We start from the raw sequence: 17,941 nt of genomic DNA on the forward strand, positions 1-17,941 counted from the left end.
TATCTCCACCTGCTATTTAATGTGGGCAAAGGAGCCTTTTATCTTGCCTGTTGATTCAATAATAAAACGACTGTAATGCCTGCTCGCCACCACACACACGCAAACACAAACAGGGACAGCAGATAATTCATACCTGTGGCCCGAACGATGACGAAATGCACAAAACACAAAAGCTAGAAATGTGGTATGATAGTTAAATCACATCAAAGAGATAAAAGACGGATATTTAATTGGCATTTTTATTATTATTTACTCTCCTTTAATGACATTTTATCTCACACGTTTCATTCCCCCATGCCACATCCTTTTAGATAGCACCAGCTTTTTCTATCTGATGCATCAAAAGATAAACAATATGAACATGCTCATTTTAGAGATGCTGTAAAATGTAGTGTTTTCCATGCTCTGTCTCTTTACATTTAGATATCCATACCTGAGTCACATCCTTGTTAAAGCAAGTGTCCGTGGATTTAAAGATTCAGATCCGTCACTGTTTGATCTATAGGAGATCCCGCTGAGAATTTAAACACAACACTGTGCACCGCAGCGGAACTAGCAGTTATAAGCTGCTTAGTTCTTAGCCTGTGATTCAGTACACTGAACGCAGTGCATGAGTCAGCTGCATTTAAAATCTCATCTCTTTTTCCATTTTCACTCGTTCACACTTTTTTCCTCTTTAATCCCTGAAGATCTGAGGCAAGGATGAATGAAAATGTATTGATATTTAAAGCGAATGAGTAGAGGTGATACTCTTTGGTTCGCCGTAAAATAGGTAGAAAGGTTATAAAAATGTATCAGATTATATATTGTACAAAGACTATATGGCCGAAACTAAATGGACACACTAGGAAATTATGTGATCACCTAATATTCCACTTGTGCATTAAAATCCACAGGGTTTAATATGCTACTTTAATATGCTCCTCTGGGATAACACAAGTTTTCATCCCAAGTTGTCACATATTGCACAATTGTCAGTGGACCTCTGTCTCTAAATATAATGTTTTATGATGTCAACAAATGCACATGGTAGGATGATGCTGCATGTGCTTACATTTAGGCAACAACAGCACATTGCAACCCAAGCTGAAACATCAACAAACGCACATGCTGGCACGGATGGTTACCATCACAGCCAGATGGGCAGTGAACACCGCATTCCCACATCAAAGTCCCTTAATTGTGGGACCTCCCCTCCCGCCTACCAAGTGCTCTCGTGCTGCTTATATTATGATATTACCGGAGGCGATAAGGCCTGGCTCTAAGTCTGCATTAAAATTCATTAAAAAGATACTGGCTTGGGTTGAGTTTTGGATTCTGTGCAGGTTGGTCAAGCTTTTCCTGACCAAACTAGAAGATCTATTGCTCTCTGGATGTCACCTTGTTCATAGAGTTGGGTTATTGCAATGTTGAAAAAAGACACAATTCCCCAAATTGTTGCCATAAAGTTTAAAACCAACAGCTGCTTTTTTTGTCAACATTAGCTGTTCCTGTCCACAGGCTTTTGCTCTCCTTTTAGCTCTATTTTTGGTCAGCAAGTCCTGAGGAAAATTTGTGGCTCTGTAGCTGCTAAATGTTGTAGCTAATTGCCAACTTTGTCTGGTGCTGGGCAGGTAGCATGCAGTAGTTTCTGGTTTAAACACGTGTCTGCTTATGCTGAAAACGAGGTTATAAAAGCGGTGAGAATGAAATGAAATGAAACCGTAAAATTCCAGGATGTAAAAACAATGAGCTGAAAGATGCTAGCTGATAGTTATAATTGTCTTTGGGTCTGCAACACCCTTTAAACTTTATCATTTGATCAATTGTTCCATAAAAGTTGATTAGAGCAGCTTTAAGATTACCTGCAATTTGAACTGAGAAGCCTAGCTGGGCTGTCCACATACTTTTGGCCACATAGCATACGATAATCTATATGTAAAATGTTGCAATGTCAACACTTGTTAAATCATTTCGAAGTTTTAATAAATTCTGTGTACCATAATTTTGTAGTTAGTTTTTAGTTTTAGATTAACTTTTTGATGTAGAGTTGCAAACACTTTCTCCTCCAGAAAGTAAGTCTTCAATGTGACAGAACACTTTGAGATCAGACTTCAAATAAATTCTGATTCGTGGACATGACGCCACATCAGACAACCACTAAAATGTACCATAAAAATGATATAACGCTGAGTTACGGCACTAATCGATCCAGGATTCTTGCCTCTTTTTATTGCTCGGATAACGTTGCACATTCCCGGCCTGCCTTCAGCCTGTGGGTCAGTGATTACATGACATGAGTGCTGCCTACCTGACCCATCCATCTCTGTACGTCACCATTCAACATGACTCACAGCCCATTTTGTCGTGACTATTAGTTCTCTCTCCCTCATGCTCCTCCTTTTTCTCCCTCTCCCTCTCTTTTCCCTCAGAGTGTCCATGTCTCTGTCACGGACACATTTGTAAGCACATTACTGCACACATCGACACACACATGCACGCTTTCTCCTCTTGTTTCTTTTTATTATATAGTTTATTGCTTACCAGAGAGTTGGGGCAAAATTATAGATATACTGAGATGTAACAGTGAAGAGGTGGCTTGTTGTTCGAAGCACAATAAAGCAGCATGACCTGATTAAACAGCCACTGTGAATCTACGCTGCTCAGTATGTGGCATGACTTATTCTCTCCTGAGCTTCATTTTTTTGTATTCTGTGGAGTCCTAGAAATAGCATTTCACATTTCCAGGCTCCTCTGCAGTCTGCCAGGCTGCCATGTTGACAGCTGCCTGGTCGCATAAATAGGATCCCTCAGGCCAGACCCACAGAGAGGAAAACGAGTGAGAAAATAAAAGACAGAGAAACAGGATGATAACAGTTGGTAGGGCGTATATCTGTCTCAATTCATCATGTGCTCAGGTCGCTTCATGATACCAAGAGGAGGAGTGCCAGAAATGAGGGCAGGCAGTACTTCAAAAACCTCTTTAGTAAAGCCCAACACTTCTTTGTGGGTGCGAGTCGGTATGAGGAGGAATGGCTCTGCCAGGGAAGAATCCTCTCTAATGAGGCCATTTTTGGGATGAAGTGGCGGATAAATACACAAATCCCCGCACAAGCAGCAGACGCTGGCTCTAACAATAACTTCAGTAACAGTGCTTCTCCTCCGGTAGGGTTTTCTTCTGTCAGTAAAAGACCTTGAAGTTCTTCTTTCTATGCATGCATGCATATTAAAAAATCATTTTCCCAGTGATAACAGTGTCAGGCAGAGAGTACTCCAGCTATGATTCCTAGTGAGTGGTGTTTGCGAGCTCGAGTGTGTGGGTGGGAACACACGTTCAGAGCCACAGACTATCCTGTGGTGAACAGGCTGAAGCCACAGAGCAAGTCTTACAAAAAAAAGTAGGGCTGTCAAATCAAATTTTTAACATTTCGATTCAAAACAGAATTAGTGTAGTTAATCCCAATTAACTACCTTTTTTAATCATGTTTTCATTTCCATTATTTTTGCATTTCAAAACTGTTTTGAAGTCCATATGAAAAAGATAAAGCAATTTATACCTACCACAAAATCAAATAACCGCTATTTTAAGTAAAGTTACAGGTCTGTGAGCTGGCAAGTGGAGAGCACTTGCTTTGACGCTATTCCCAAATTGTATGTTAGTAGCAAGGAAACCGAAATCCATGTTATAAAGAGGAGAAATTAATTATTTTAGGATGACTCTGGGACATTTAGACAATCTGCTGTCAAACATCAGGTATGACTATGGTTGATAAAAATGTATCGGAGGTGACAAATTTATTAAATTGGCTAAGTTTTACAAAATGTTGTTACATCACCACCACAGAAAGCCCGTTTCTCAATTTGTCTGATGGTAAAATAGAAAACGATGTTGGGTGCATCGAGCAAAACATTAAAGTCTCAGAGGAAACCATTAGAAAAAGCCATGCTAGGGAATTATTAGTTGTATTTCATGATACATTAGAAATTAGTTTATAAATTTAATTAATAAACAATGGAGAGACTCCCAACAACAACCCAAAATATCACAAAAAAATATCTGTATTTTCCACTATTGTATGTATATATTTGTGGAAATTTAGTGTAACGAATATAGTGTATAGGATGTGTGGGGTTGGGAGGGTTAATGGATGTTCAAAAATGTTCTAAGAAATGCTTATTTCTGTTCCCATGAAGCAGAAAATTGGACACAACAGCACAATGGGGGCAGCTAATTTGTCTGTTTCCACCACTGCATTCAGGTTGCTGGTTGGATGTGCACCTCCTCAGGATGTGACCTAATCATATCAGTCTTCTTTTGAACACATAATTGCTCAACGTCTTTTCTCTTTTGCCACTGTGCTGCTTAGTTGCACACAGTCAGCGAGCCTCCCTCTGTAATGTGTGCACCCTCGCTCCGTGTGATATCGCCCATCTCCTCATGGTCCATCTGTTCACTCAAAGGAGGTGTGTGGGGTTTTTTTTGTTTGCCAGTGCTGACCGGCTCCATCTGGTAACAAGGCAGTAAAGATAATGGCTACCAGGAGAGGTAGCCAGTCAATAAGGGCTTGTTCTTCTGGTCGATGAGGTTTTCTGCTGGCTCTGAGGCAGAGGCGTGGGAACGATGACAAATGTAATGTGCTGTGATGGCCCTTCAGTGACTGGTATAAGCCTGCAGGGGGGGAAAAATGCTTTACTGTAGTGCTCCGGTGTCAATTTATTCTGACTCATAATAGAGTCTTTCCTGTGACACCTCTATTTCAAACTATAGCTTGAATTTCAAGAGTTTTATATAACATCCTGAAACTTTCTTGACCAAAGTTTCTTGTGTTGTGTGCATGAAAATCCTTATTTTCTACAGTAGTTCTTTACTCAGCATAATTCATGTCTTTCCTCTGGTGACATTATACTCTGATTAAAATGCACCAGAGCACAGGCACCTAATAATGTGTCGCAGGTTGACATAGTGATGACATTTGTAGAAGTATTTTATTAGAGTATGTTATGCTATCAGCCTCCCTGACAGAACTGATGTGACACGCTCCTGCCACGCCTGATTGATAATTTGCTGTTTACACCGACTCCGTTATCTCACATCCTTTTCCCCTTCTTCTCACTCTCATTATCTGATTCTTGTCAACCTTTTCAGCGCAAATGCAAAATTAGCGTAGAGACAGCTTTTATGTCATGGCAACTGTGTTTGCGGAGATAAATGTAATAGGTTGACCTGGCTGTTCAAATCAATATTCTGTGACTGGCGACAAAGGAGTGTTTGAAGAAAATGTTCCCTTGGACCAAAATCAAAACAAACTGACCCGTCTAATGGTCTAATACACTGAGAGGACATGTTGATGGCATTTCAAGGAGGCACTCTGTGGGCGTAATGGAAAATGCAGGCAGTCTTGCTGAATTTAAAAGCTGAATTGAAAATTTGTGTAGTCAGAGATAATGAAGAAATGGCAAATAGTCTGAGAAATGGGAGCTAATGGGAAAAGAGGTAGCGTGGTTCTGATTAACACATTTAAAAGATAAGTCTGGCGCTGTTCTGTGTTTTTTCTATTGTCAGCGAGCCCCAAGAAAAGACCAAAAGCAACAAAGAATTAGTTTCTCGGTGCATTGTGACTTCTCTGCCCAGTCTGTGGCACTCAGCCCAGAGCCCATTCATTTCTTACTTAATCTTCAAAAATGTGTCACAAATATATACTTTTTTTTATAAAGGCTCAGTAAGTTTTTGAAACAGTTGAGCACTGTACTTTTTGGCAAACCTTTCCCAAACAGGGGTAAAAAGTGCTTTCATTGGGATCTATTTTAGCTGTGGATGGATACACATATATATTGTGCACCAGGGATTATTCACAGCACCATGATAATGCATCTTATAAATAAAATAGAGTGAACTTGTTGGTGGTAATGAAGAAAAATGTCATTTTTTGCAGCTGCATGGCTCAATGATGTATTTTAAGCCATGCTGGAGGCATGGCTCCAGGGATGGCAATGTTGGCCTGTCAGTGTGGTCCTGACTGAAATATTTCAGCAAGTATTGAATGGATTGCCATGACATTTTGTACAAACATTCATGATTGCCAAGAAATTAAGCTTACTCATTTTGGTGATCTTTTCACAAAATATGCATTTAAAAATGTTGATTTATCACCAAAAACCTTGGTCATTGACCAACATTTTCCATACTATTCTTATGAACTTTGTGTTTAGTGCTTATCAAATTGTCAGATGTTAGCAGGCTAACATATTAACCCTTAGAAACATGGGAAAATTGCCTTAGTTTTTTTTTTTTTTTAAATGTGGGAAGAAGGCTGTGATCAACATAAAACAAAATTACCCAAAATAAGCGAAAAATGTGTAAAAAAAAAAAAAAAAAAAAATGCAAATCACCTGAAAATTAACAAGAACAAACTAAGAAAATTGGGAAAGAAAAAAGACAAACCACTCAAAAATTATAATAGTTCAGTAAAATAATTTTAAATATATAATCATGGTAAAAAATAAAAATAAAAATTCTTGCGATTGGAGGGACATTTCTTGCCAAGTTGCTTGATGCCTTTTTTTCAGATTTTTAAAAAATATTTGCAAAGGTTTAGATACTTGTGAAAGGCGTCTGTATGCAGCACAAAAAAAGGGATGTCGAACCAGGTTTCAAAGGGTTAAACTTCAGTTGTCAATAGCATATCCACATTGTTATTGTGAGCGTGCTTATGATAGCATTTTGCTAATCTCTAAAAACCGACGTCATGTATGCAGAGTTTTTGGGCAACCAAACAAGATTTTTATGTTAGCCTGCAAACCTTCACCATAAACTCAAAAAAGTACAGATGTTCATCTGTTCGGTTGTTGGGGAAAAAGGATTTATGTTGAAGATGATGTCATGGCAGTTTCACATGGCATCATTATGGCATACTATCAGCAACGGAAAATGAAACAGAGGAAGGACCATGTAAGTGAATTGAGTCGAGCTGTATGTGGAAATGGGACATAAATGAATAGCTGCTAGAAAGGTTACAAAAGTTTAGTCTTGTTCATAGCTTTCGAACATTATGGAGCTCTATGACAGTGAGTAATGAGCTACATCAGGCTTTGGCTCCAGCAGCAGTGTTCGTTAATAGGATCAATTAATTGTTAGTTTTGGTCTTTTTGTGGGATTTGACACTGAGAAAAATATAGAAATATTACTAGATACGCTTTATAGGCAGCCCAGGCTTGGCTTTTCCCTTTCTACAAAACAGCTTGTCATTCAAGTCGTAGCTACACCAATAAATATTCTCATTTTATAGCGTGGCTATCAGTGACAGTACACGCAGTAATGAATAGCTGGAATTTTGATTTAAGTCTCTATTTAACATAGGGCTGCAGTGAATCTATACCCCCCCCTAATAAATCACCATGCTCTATGACCTTCCCGTCTCCCACCACTCCATCTTTAGATAACACGGTTATGATGCAGATGATGATTAATTCTCTGTCAAATAACGGGTTGTGCTCCTCTTATAATTTGGCCCCACATTTCGCTGTAATTGCTGGTGTGCATCACTGTGCTGTCACCGTGGTGATAGGTCAGTGTGGGAAAGGAGTCATCACATGTCATAACGTGTCGCATCTTTTCCCTCCTCTTTCCGCTGCCCAATTACAAACCACCTCAGGTAATGAATCTGATAAATGCATCCGATACTGGACAGTTTGTTTTGCAGCAGACTAGTGACTCCACAAAGACTTTGAAGGACACATTTATTCTAAGGTGCGGCAGTCAATCTGATTCCCATTTGATGTTGTTTTTGAGATTGATTTTATTCAGGCCCTCTGTAGTGGTGGTGGTTTAATTCTCAGTGGACTTCCTGCGAGTCAGCCGAGGTGTAAAACAGAATATCCTATTGATCCATTTTCCTCTTTCATGGCTTTGTACAAGGACTATAGTATACTGATACTACTGGCTCACTATGTGCTCATCTGAGTTTCCTCTGAAATGAAGGCAGAACACAAAACAAAAGGAAATACATGCAAATTTCAGTGATAGATGGTGGACTTTATGCTAGGAAGCACAAATTGAGTTATAAATTGAGTCATTTTTGCACTGGTAAAATCACCTCTTCACCCAGAAAATTCAAACATAATAAGCTCCTGGTGTCACTCTATCATGCACCTGTAATTTCTCTCCCTACGAGGCATTATAGCCGGAATAATATCCCTCAGGTGTCTGTGACCTTTGTAACTCATGACAACTGAACAAAAACTCTATAATAGCTACATTCCCAGTGTTGTGTTAAATGTCACGCCATGCTCTCAAATGATTTAACATGATCAAGAGACTGTAAAAATATACGCTGTAAAAGAAGAGTCTCAGGTGGTCAGCACTGTTTCCATATCCTTCGCCTTTAATAAAGCACTCAGACAGAAATCTTTCTGTTAAAGCCACGTATCATGACGTCTGTGACTAAAGGACTGGCTGCTGTAGCGTGTGAAATGTTCTCGTCAAATGTATTTGCATATCATTCATATCAATTTCACAGTTTTTTTCCCCACGTCAAGGGATCAAATGAATGTGAGAGCAACGTGACTATGGGCAAAACAGAGTGAGACTCAATCATATTACAAAGATTTGTTTGTGGCTGCAACAACCAATTATTTCTATAATCAATTAATCTGTCCCTGTTGGTTGTCTTGTCTTTTTGCTTGACAGACTGAAAGACAATTTAAAATTAAATATTTTTAACACAGTTGTTTGGAAAATAAAAATTGTTTTCATATTAATTTTAAATCAGTGGATTAATAGACTCATTATTCCAGCACTTGTGCATGAAAAAAGGTGTAACAAACCATTTTATTTTCAGTCTTGGGGAGTATTAAATGACACATAGTCTTTAGTGGTTGCATAGTGAGTTAAATTGTTAAATTATTTTTTGTGTAGTTAACTACTAAAACAATAAGAAATCGTGGCCCATAAATGGTAAGGAATTATTATTATTTTTAAATATTTTATTCATAATGCTTCTCTACCATAATTGATATCCGCCACATATTTCGCCACATTTTACTTTCATATTGACTGCTGTGAAGGCATGCTCAGACTTACTCAGGCAATGCATTCAGCAGGCAGAAATAGTACAAATAAACTTGGATATATTAAGTGTCAGTTAGTCACAAGTACCTTTATTGCTATTTATTAAAGTTCAGAGAAGTTGCAGCATACTATTTTAGAAGTTACCTGGGTAACAAAGTAATCCTGCTTGTTGCAATGCCACCACCTGTTTCTAAAAGTCAGCGTCTGACTGATGGACACTGCATTTTCCCATGAATAGTGTGGTATTTCATTATTTTGGGTCATAGCCTGTGAAAAGTGGGCAGTTTTTGTAATACCCTCAGCTGAGTGGCATTTTATGCAGGCATAGGACTTTTTTTGTATTTTATTAAAAATTTGCATTGCCTATTTGATCATCTTATATTAAGTAGCTTAAACTACTTTATAAAAGTAGCTTTTGTTAACCAAACTAGATTTCTCCCAAGGAAAGCTTTGCTGTCGATCTGCTTCTTCCAGTGTGAAGTAATTGGTAGCTTTCAAAGTAGCTTCGCCAACACTGCTGATTTAAATATCTAAATGCAGGAAAATAGGAGTGTGATAACTGTCACTGAATCATCAACATCAAAAATGAAAAATGGCAATTGCAACGTTTTGCATAATTTTAATAAAGATGGAAGAGAAACACGCCAACCAGCAAGGTCCCATAGCATTAAAAACAACTTTACAGTACATGTTTGTATTGGCATCAGATTTTTGTATTACAGCCACCTTTTCTTAAGCCAACTGCTGGCCTCATAATCGTTACTGCTGCTGAGGTAGATGCATCTAGTTTGAGCTGCAGGTTTGAGTTGCTGACTTACACCATCACATTACAGCCTTTGCCGCTCCTCCTGTCATAAAACACTTTGATCAGTGTTGTGATTGTTCTGTGCTTCTGCAGCATCTTCAGCCTGCAGAGCTCTCGCACACAGCGAGAGTGTGATTTATGTTGTCACAGCTTGGTTCATTTTGCACCTCATAATATGACTGACACATCCTGCTCTCCAAAACAGCATAATGGATGCATCCCCACTTTACACCATGTTTTTGTAGCTGCTGCACTGTGATGACAATAAACGCACCACAGCTACCTCTTGGGGTTGCATTACTGTCTATAGTCTTAACCTCTCACTGTCAAGCTTTAAACTATCCCACAGAATAAACAGGACTTACAATAAAACAGCATCCAAGGCAGCGTGATGATCCACTAAGACATTTAACATGATTGTAATCTAATAAATTGAGCAGAACATTTATTTGTGAATCAGGATCAGAGGAGATGTGACACCGTAATGGGCGGATGGATGCAAAGAAAAGGGCATTCTCATGAGAGGAGGCGTGTAGTCAGAAGCATCACATGCATTATGGATCAGCACATACACACACTCGCACACACAAAGGCTGCAGCGTCATGCCTCGTGGGTCGGTCTGTGGCAGGAGTCTAAAGGGGTTGAGGCACAGGCTAATCAAAACTAGAAATGGCGATGTCCTAATCGCAGACTCTGACGTAAGAGTAAAGGACCTGAGGCAAAACTTAATGTTTCTGTTCAAGATGGTCTCCCCGATGTTATTTTAAGATAACGGAGAAGAAGATTTTTGTTTGCTTGAACAGCAGTGACACTCAACCAATGGCCCGCAGGCCAAATCTGGCCAGTGAAAAGGTGCCAGGTGGCCCACAATCCCAACAAAAAATTTATGTGCATTCATTTTATGTGCTTTAAATTCAAATAACATGACAGAGTGTATTAAAAAGCATCAGAATTGAGCTTGTTTGTAAAAAGTGTTAACTGGCCTCTGGCCTCCTGTTTTTGGTAAAACCGGCATTTGGGCAAAGGAAGTTGAGTATGCTGTGAATACTTATTATATGTAAGGTAACATTGTCCTTCAGAAATGGTAGTTTATCATAATAGACTTGGTTTTATTTTTTTTCGCACCACCAGGGGGTGATCAGGGGGGCCACAGCCACCCTGATACAAAGATTTCTGGAGGCACCACTGCTTATTTTGTACAGCCTAAATAAGAGACAAAGCAGAATATTCCCTCTGTTGAACAGGCTCAGAGGTACAGTGCCCACGGTTAATCACGAATATGCTTGAACTGACTTAACTATGTCTAACCATGGAGAAAAATGAAGACATCTTCTTCACTTGTATACTCTTGTGGTTTTAATCCGAAGAGACAGCGCAGCTCGCTGTATTTCCAGGATTCACAACCTCACCTCAAAATGTCAGTGAGTCCAACATTTCAGCATCTCACACATGCAAAAAGGTGTTGAAGGCAGCACTGTGAAGCACCTGCTCGTACAAGTCTCAGCGGTCAGATTCATTTCCACAAAGAGATGGGAGAGTGATACATTTGTCTCATCGTCACATGACAAGTCCTCTGATTTGCTTCCCCTTGGATGCAGTATCCAGCCTGGGAGTGAGTCCTTTACATTGCATATTTGGGCCTTAAATATGATTTCCAGTCTAACAGTTAAACATTGTAAGTGATTTGTTAGCTAAAATAGATTTCCAGAGTATTTCCAGAATCTCTGTCCCATGCAACAACATAACCTCATCCAATACGATATAACCAATTTCAGGCACGTTCCTGACAGGAACATTATACAGGATGAAAATTGTTTAATAAGAGTGGCATGTGAGTGAGATATCAACAGCATTTAAAAAAAAACACTTTCTCTCAGCCAGCTGTTAACAGCCATTTGTGCCTATTAATGTAAATAGCCACAGATGGATAAAAGTAGTTGAGCGGCTCGACTTTCCCAACCATCATAGCATATATGCACAGTATGCAACAGGCAAATATACAATACATAATAGCAGAATTGGACAGGAATATTGCCTAAAAAATGCACCTCTCATAACAGAAGTTTCCCTAAAGGTCCTACTGTAGCCTGTTTCCTAAGAAGCAAACTTTTTACTTCCAACTGAATGAAGTTTATGGGTGCAAATAAAAAAGATAATCAAATCAGGCGTAATACTGTATTGCAGCTGCCTGGAGAGGCACTGAGACATCTAAAGTCAGACATTGTTCTAAAAGTCTTGCCAACAGTTTAGCCATGGAAAAACTGACTAATGGCACTGAGGAAAACACTGAGCTTTTTCAAAATCTAGGAACAACTAATTAAATATTTTGAAAGTCAATTACGAAGATGTATTTAAAAAGAGATGTTTTAATGCATAAAGATGGTGTAATGTAATTCAGCATAATAGCAACATAAGAATTTAAGAATCACATGCTCCTTTTTTTTCATTTGAGTCTGTTTTAATGTCTGTAGATATGCCAATCAGAGGCAGAGGTACACCTTGACATTTTGACATCACCAACGTGTGTAATTTGTAACTTTTTCCAAAGAATTCACACATTTATACATGCATGTACCCAATAAGCACATCAGATGTCTTTGTGTTTGTGCAGTAAAACACAAAATTTGCACTTATAGGAACAAACATACACATTCAATGACACATCTTTCCCCGGGCATAATGAGACAAATTTTAGACTGACCCATCTGCTGCTCACACTCAATCACACTAATGATAGTCTCAAGGTGCAGTCACAAGCTTGCTGTGAGACATCTGAAAGTAACGACAGAAATGGGGCTCTGATTTGAAAAAGCTTTACCGACTATTGATATATGAAGAGATCTCGAAGGCATGATGAAGTCACACGGCAAAACAGCTGAAAAAAAAGAATGAAAGAAAATTAACAGCTGCTGGAGCTTCAGGATCCAATTATACTCGATGGCGGCTGCTCTGAGGAGCTGATAAAATCACAGTAAACCAAAAAAAATAAATAATGTGTTAAAACTCATCATCTGCTACAGTGGATAAAAGTTTCATCAGAGAGGACGTTGAAAAAAGTTGGAAAAATTGCTTTCTCCTTAACGATAACTTTCCCAAAGTCCATTTGGATTGATATTCTTGGATAAATAATTGGTCAGATATACGGATGATGACTTTACTTCATTTTTATTTCATTTCATTTCATCTTTTGATCCTCCAACTGATTTTAGTGAACTTTGCTTGCACGAAGGCTTATTGAAATGGCAGAATTGAGAGCAATAATCCTCAGAGGTACAGCATGCTTCCACATCATTGTCCTGTCTGCTTGAAACAGATTCACCATATGGTCAATTAACGTACGCCTCCTTGTGCTGCCTTTCTCTGGTGTGTGTTTGTGTTCTAGCTGAGATGATACTTATGTGTTTATTTTGAGTTATTGTCTTTGTGATATGGTAACCACTTTAAGGACTGGTGACAGTTCATTTCCTTCAATATTCCTCATAGTTTTCTACTTGTTGTTTGTATGTAGTGGAATCTTTGGTTACTTGTCTCTAATACTGTAGCCAGTGGAGGCTTTGGGTGTCTTAGTACATGGTGTGGTGGCCACAAGCAGCAGTGTCTGAGGCTGAAAAATAAAGTGCCAAAAACTGCAGTTCCTCAAACGACCACTTGAGGCTGGCTCCAAGAGAGAGTCAATCCGTACAGACACTCTTGTTATAATGCTCAATTTTTCAACAGGTTGCTTATTACAGCATTCATGACAAGTCTACAGGGGCGAATTTGTATATAACCTATTGGATTACATTTTGTTAAGGCTTAAAGTTACACATATTTAAGGGAAGGCCACAAAATCAAAACCAGAAAGAAGACCCTCTCTCTGAAAGTAGGAATCCTCTTCAGCTCATACATTATTAAAAAGGCTGGATTTGGAACAAACTGCTGAGTTGGCCTATTTATGATTCATGCAAGAATGAGGCTCTGTTTGGTTTTGGGTTCAGCAAATAGACAGAAACAAAAGCGGGGGTAGCTTGCCAACGGGGACGAGCTATTCTCAGAGCAATGTCTGCAGGAAACATCATGTTGGGGAAAGTTTGTCTTGGTCCTTGACAGCTGGGCGAACATTAAAAGTGTGTTCTTGCAGATAAAGTTTAACACCCATCAGCTTATCTGCAGGATCTCTGATTCATATGATGCAAATCCATGGGATTCACATTTGGATGTTAAGTGTTCAGTTAAACATACTGTTCGTGCATGTAGATATTTAGCACTGCTCTTGTTGGTTAGTGAGGGAATTGTCAGGTGTGCTTGATCTCATTTACTATGGTACTTTGTTTCATTAGCCCTAAAAGTGAACAAAACAAGAACCCTATCTATTCTTTCCCCACCCACACACAAATTGCCTATTTAAGCCACCATCCTCCATTTATTCCACTTTATTTGCTCCATGTCAGTGACAGCCCTGCTCTCACCTTCCCTATTCCCTAAATCCTTAAATTGCTGTATACTAAGCCTGTCAGTCAGTGCACCAATAGAAGGAACGGTGGTTTGTCGTTTTCTGCTCCACGGCCAATAAAAGCTGAGATATAACTGCTTAATCAATGACAGATGGCCTAAGCCCCAGATGGAAGATAAATGAGCCACGCATTCATGGTGAAAGCCTCCTAGAGGGACCTGACAAAAAAACAAAGCAGGTGATCAATACAATACACACTAAGGCTCTTATATCTTTTCCCAATATGCTCACCAACAGCCAGAAGAATTTTTTTTTTTTTTTTAGTAGAAAAGAAGTTCGAAAGAAAAATTAAGAAAAGAGTGAGGAAAAATATGACACGACAGTTGCAGAGAAGGACAGGGAATTGTTGCACCTTCAGGCTGCAAAGATTTAGCCACCACCGAAATGTGAGAACGCAAGAAAACCTTGCAGATATGGAAGGGAAAATGTTCGAAATGTCACCCTGGCAAATATCCACAACTGAAGTTTCTGTGTGAAATCAGATCTGTGTAAAAAAAAAAAAAAATCTTGTGTTGGTGTTGCTTTTTATTAACCAGTGCACGACCTCATTCCTTGCAGAAAAAGTACAAAGTTTTGCACATGACTTGAGATTTTTCCACTCATTAACCACATGTAGTGCAAGTAGAGAGTTGTTCTCACGCATACTACATCATCATGAGTTATGTATGCTGGATTTTTACTGTCTTAAATGCCGTTGTGATGCAAAGAAGGGCATAATAACAAAGGCAACCTGCTATCGTCTGTAATTAGTCTTCATTATGTGCTCACATCTGTTTGTAATTGTCCTCGTCCACACGTTTAGCTGTTGAGCTCTGGCATTATAAGGCATACAAGCTGCTTATATTAAAAAGATTGCAAAATACTTTCCATGCAAGCTGATGTACCAAAGCAGGTATGATTACATAATATAATCAGTGTACTTTGATTTTAAGGAAAGCATCTGCCAGTGGAGCCTCTGCTAAAGCTCCATGACAAAATGAGTGTATTCAGGCTTGGGAAAGCTGAACGTGTTGCTATTTCCCCAGAGATAGCCTCTTTAATAGAGCAGATTCATTCCTCTGTTAAGTAAAATGATAATAACAGCATTTCACTTTCTTGTACTTCTCTTCAACAGTCTGATCTTTCCTTTAAGTAAATCATAAAACCATCCATAAATTTCTTATGTCGTGATTACAAACCATGGAGGGTATGAAAAGACATGGCATGATTGCTCTCCAGTTTCACTTTGGTTCAGTGAGCTGTGAGACAGTTTAGAGTTCATGGTGTTGTTTTCATCCTTCAGTTTAATCTTGTAGCAGTGGCACTGGATGCTTAAGCAGTTACAACTTCATAGACACCCAGACAACAGGTGACATATTTTGATAAATTTAAAGACATTTTCACCCTAAATTGATGCAGAAAAGGCACAAACTGGTGCATTAAACTCACCAGGACGCAAAAAAAAATGAGTGTTTGATGCTCAAAATTAACCTCAACCCCCTTTTCATTTGCGTCCGACCCAATGTTGAAATGAAAGCTATATACCGTTCCACCCAGAGTCGTCATTTTGTTTTTTAATAAGCTGGCGAGCTCTATCCTCTTGTTTCCAATGTTTATGCAAAGCTTAGCTAACTGTCTCCTGGCTGTGGCATCATATTTAACAGATTTTGGACTCTTATCTACAATATTTTATGCTGTATTCATATGCTCCTTGAATGGTCCCATTTCCTGAGTTGGTAAGTTGTTCTTCCATCTTTGGTGTTTTCATGTGCTTTTAAATCATAATCTGGAAACAACATAGACGCCACAAAGAAAATGTGTCATATTTAATGCTCACAGCATTTAATGTCCCAGAGGAAGATTCATCATGCTATCCAAGTATGGCTAAACAGTTTGACGCTTTAGATTACAAAGTGATTTTATCCTTGACTTGTTGTTGTACCAGTGGGCCACATTTCATAAAACTACCAAAATATTACATTGTTGACTTGTTACCAAGGCTAATGCTAATAAATAACATTTATAAGAGGTCACTCTACACAGACAAGAACTAACTGCTACATATGTAACCAAAAATGTAAGCGCAATACCAGAATTAATATAGTTTAACATCAACTAAACATGTACCTTCGTCCTCCATGTTTCTGCATAATATGACATCAGCTTGACAATTTGTGTGCCAAATTTTTTGCTAATTTTCTGAGTTGTTGTTGTCCAAATTGAGAAGGTGATGTGTGAACTTTCCAGTGGGGAACTCATTTTTTACGGCTATTCCAACACCTCATGAATATGGGGTCAGTCACAGTGCCACTTTTCGTGAGAATGGTACACATTGACATTTGTGTTGCTTCCAATTACTAATTCACCTATTAATCATTCTTAATAACACATAAATATGACAAGCCTAAATTAAGTCCTCAAACCACATTATTTTGCTCATACTACTAACCTGTTATCTCTTTATTTTCTGGAAAGTTGACTTGCTTGCTTTTCATCTGTTTATAAGATAATAGAATAATGATAAATTACTACAATTATTGCAGCCATAGCTCAATTATGCCCCTTTAAGTTCATATTCCCCGCTGCATGATTGATTTACTGTAAATAGCTTAATGTACACAACGCCGATTTAATTGCCACAACATCACAAATCACCTTTCTTGCTGCTCTGTCCCAATTAAAATCACAGTCATGTTACATGTTGAGGCAGTGGCAGCACGTGGCAGTATGATCGTTATTACCAGCCAAGGCTCCTGTTGCATAGCCTGGGGGGTAAACTCAACAATCTAATTTAAGTGCTTTCAACTTCCCCCATCTTGAAAATGGCAATAAATGTTTGCCATGCCTTTTATCAACCTGCATAAGCTGCCTCCTCTTTACTTTGAGGTTGTTTTGCATCAGTATTCAGCACATGTGGCTTCTTCTTTGCAAAATGGATCAGTGTATTTAGACAGGGACGGTTAAAGTTAGCCTCCTAAAGATGGACAGGCATTTATTGCTCTTGGAACAAGTGAAATGAGCATGGCACACAAGGGAGACGCGCCGCTCTCATGAGAGTCTTCATAGAGCAAATTAGAAATTCCCAGAGGATTATGGGAATCCCAATTACTCCAAGCTGCAACACTAAATAAAATAAAGTTTTTATAGTATCTGTTTGCAGATTTATGCCAAACAAAGATGTTGCAAATAGAGTGAAGTCAGGCAATTTCAGACTTCAGGTAAAATGGGACAAATAAGATTTTAAATCTAGGGCTCTTTAAAGATTATCAGCCAACTGTGTTATTGTATTGTTGCCACAATTGTCCTTTACATGAAATAATCACTTTTATTGGTTTGCGATAAGCAATTTCAGCTTGGCCAGGGGAAAGAGTCAAAAATCCATTGGTCCTACAATTTGAGAGAAAATCCATGTGGCATTGGCCTATAATCAACATATTTTCACAATGCACTGAAGTTTTAATGGGATAGGGTTTTGTTTTGAGTGAGTATATAATGAAGCTGTGAGTCTATGTCAGCCACATTACTCCAGAGTTAGCATAACTGGTAGCCATGCATGTCCACTGCAGACAATATGGCACCAAGGAAAACAATTAAACACTCAAAAACATGGGGAGAAGG

This window comes from Plectropomus leopardus, chromosome 21, assembly GCF_026936395.1.
Source record: "Plectropomus leopardus strain MGB_pleo_1.0 chromosome 21, ASM2693639v1, whole genome shotgun sequence".
NCBI classification, from domain to species: domain Eukaryota; kingdom Metazoa; phylum Chordata; class Actinopteri; order Perciformes; family Serranidae; genus Plectropomus; species Plectropomus leopardus.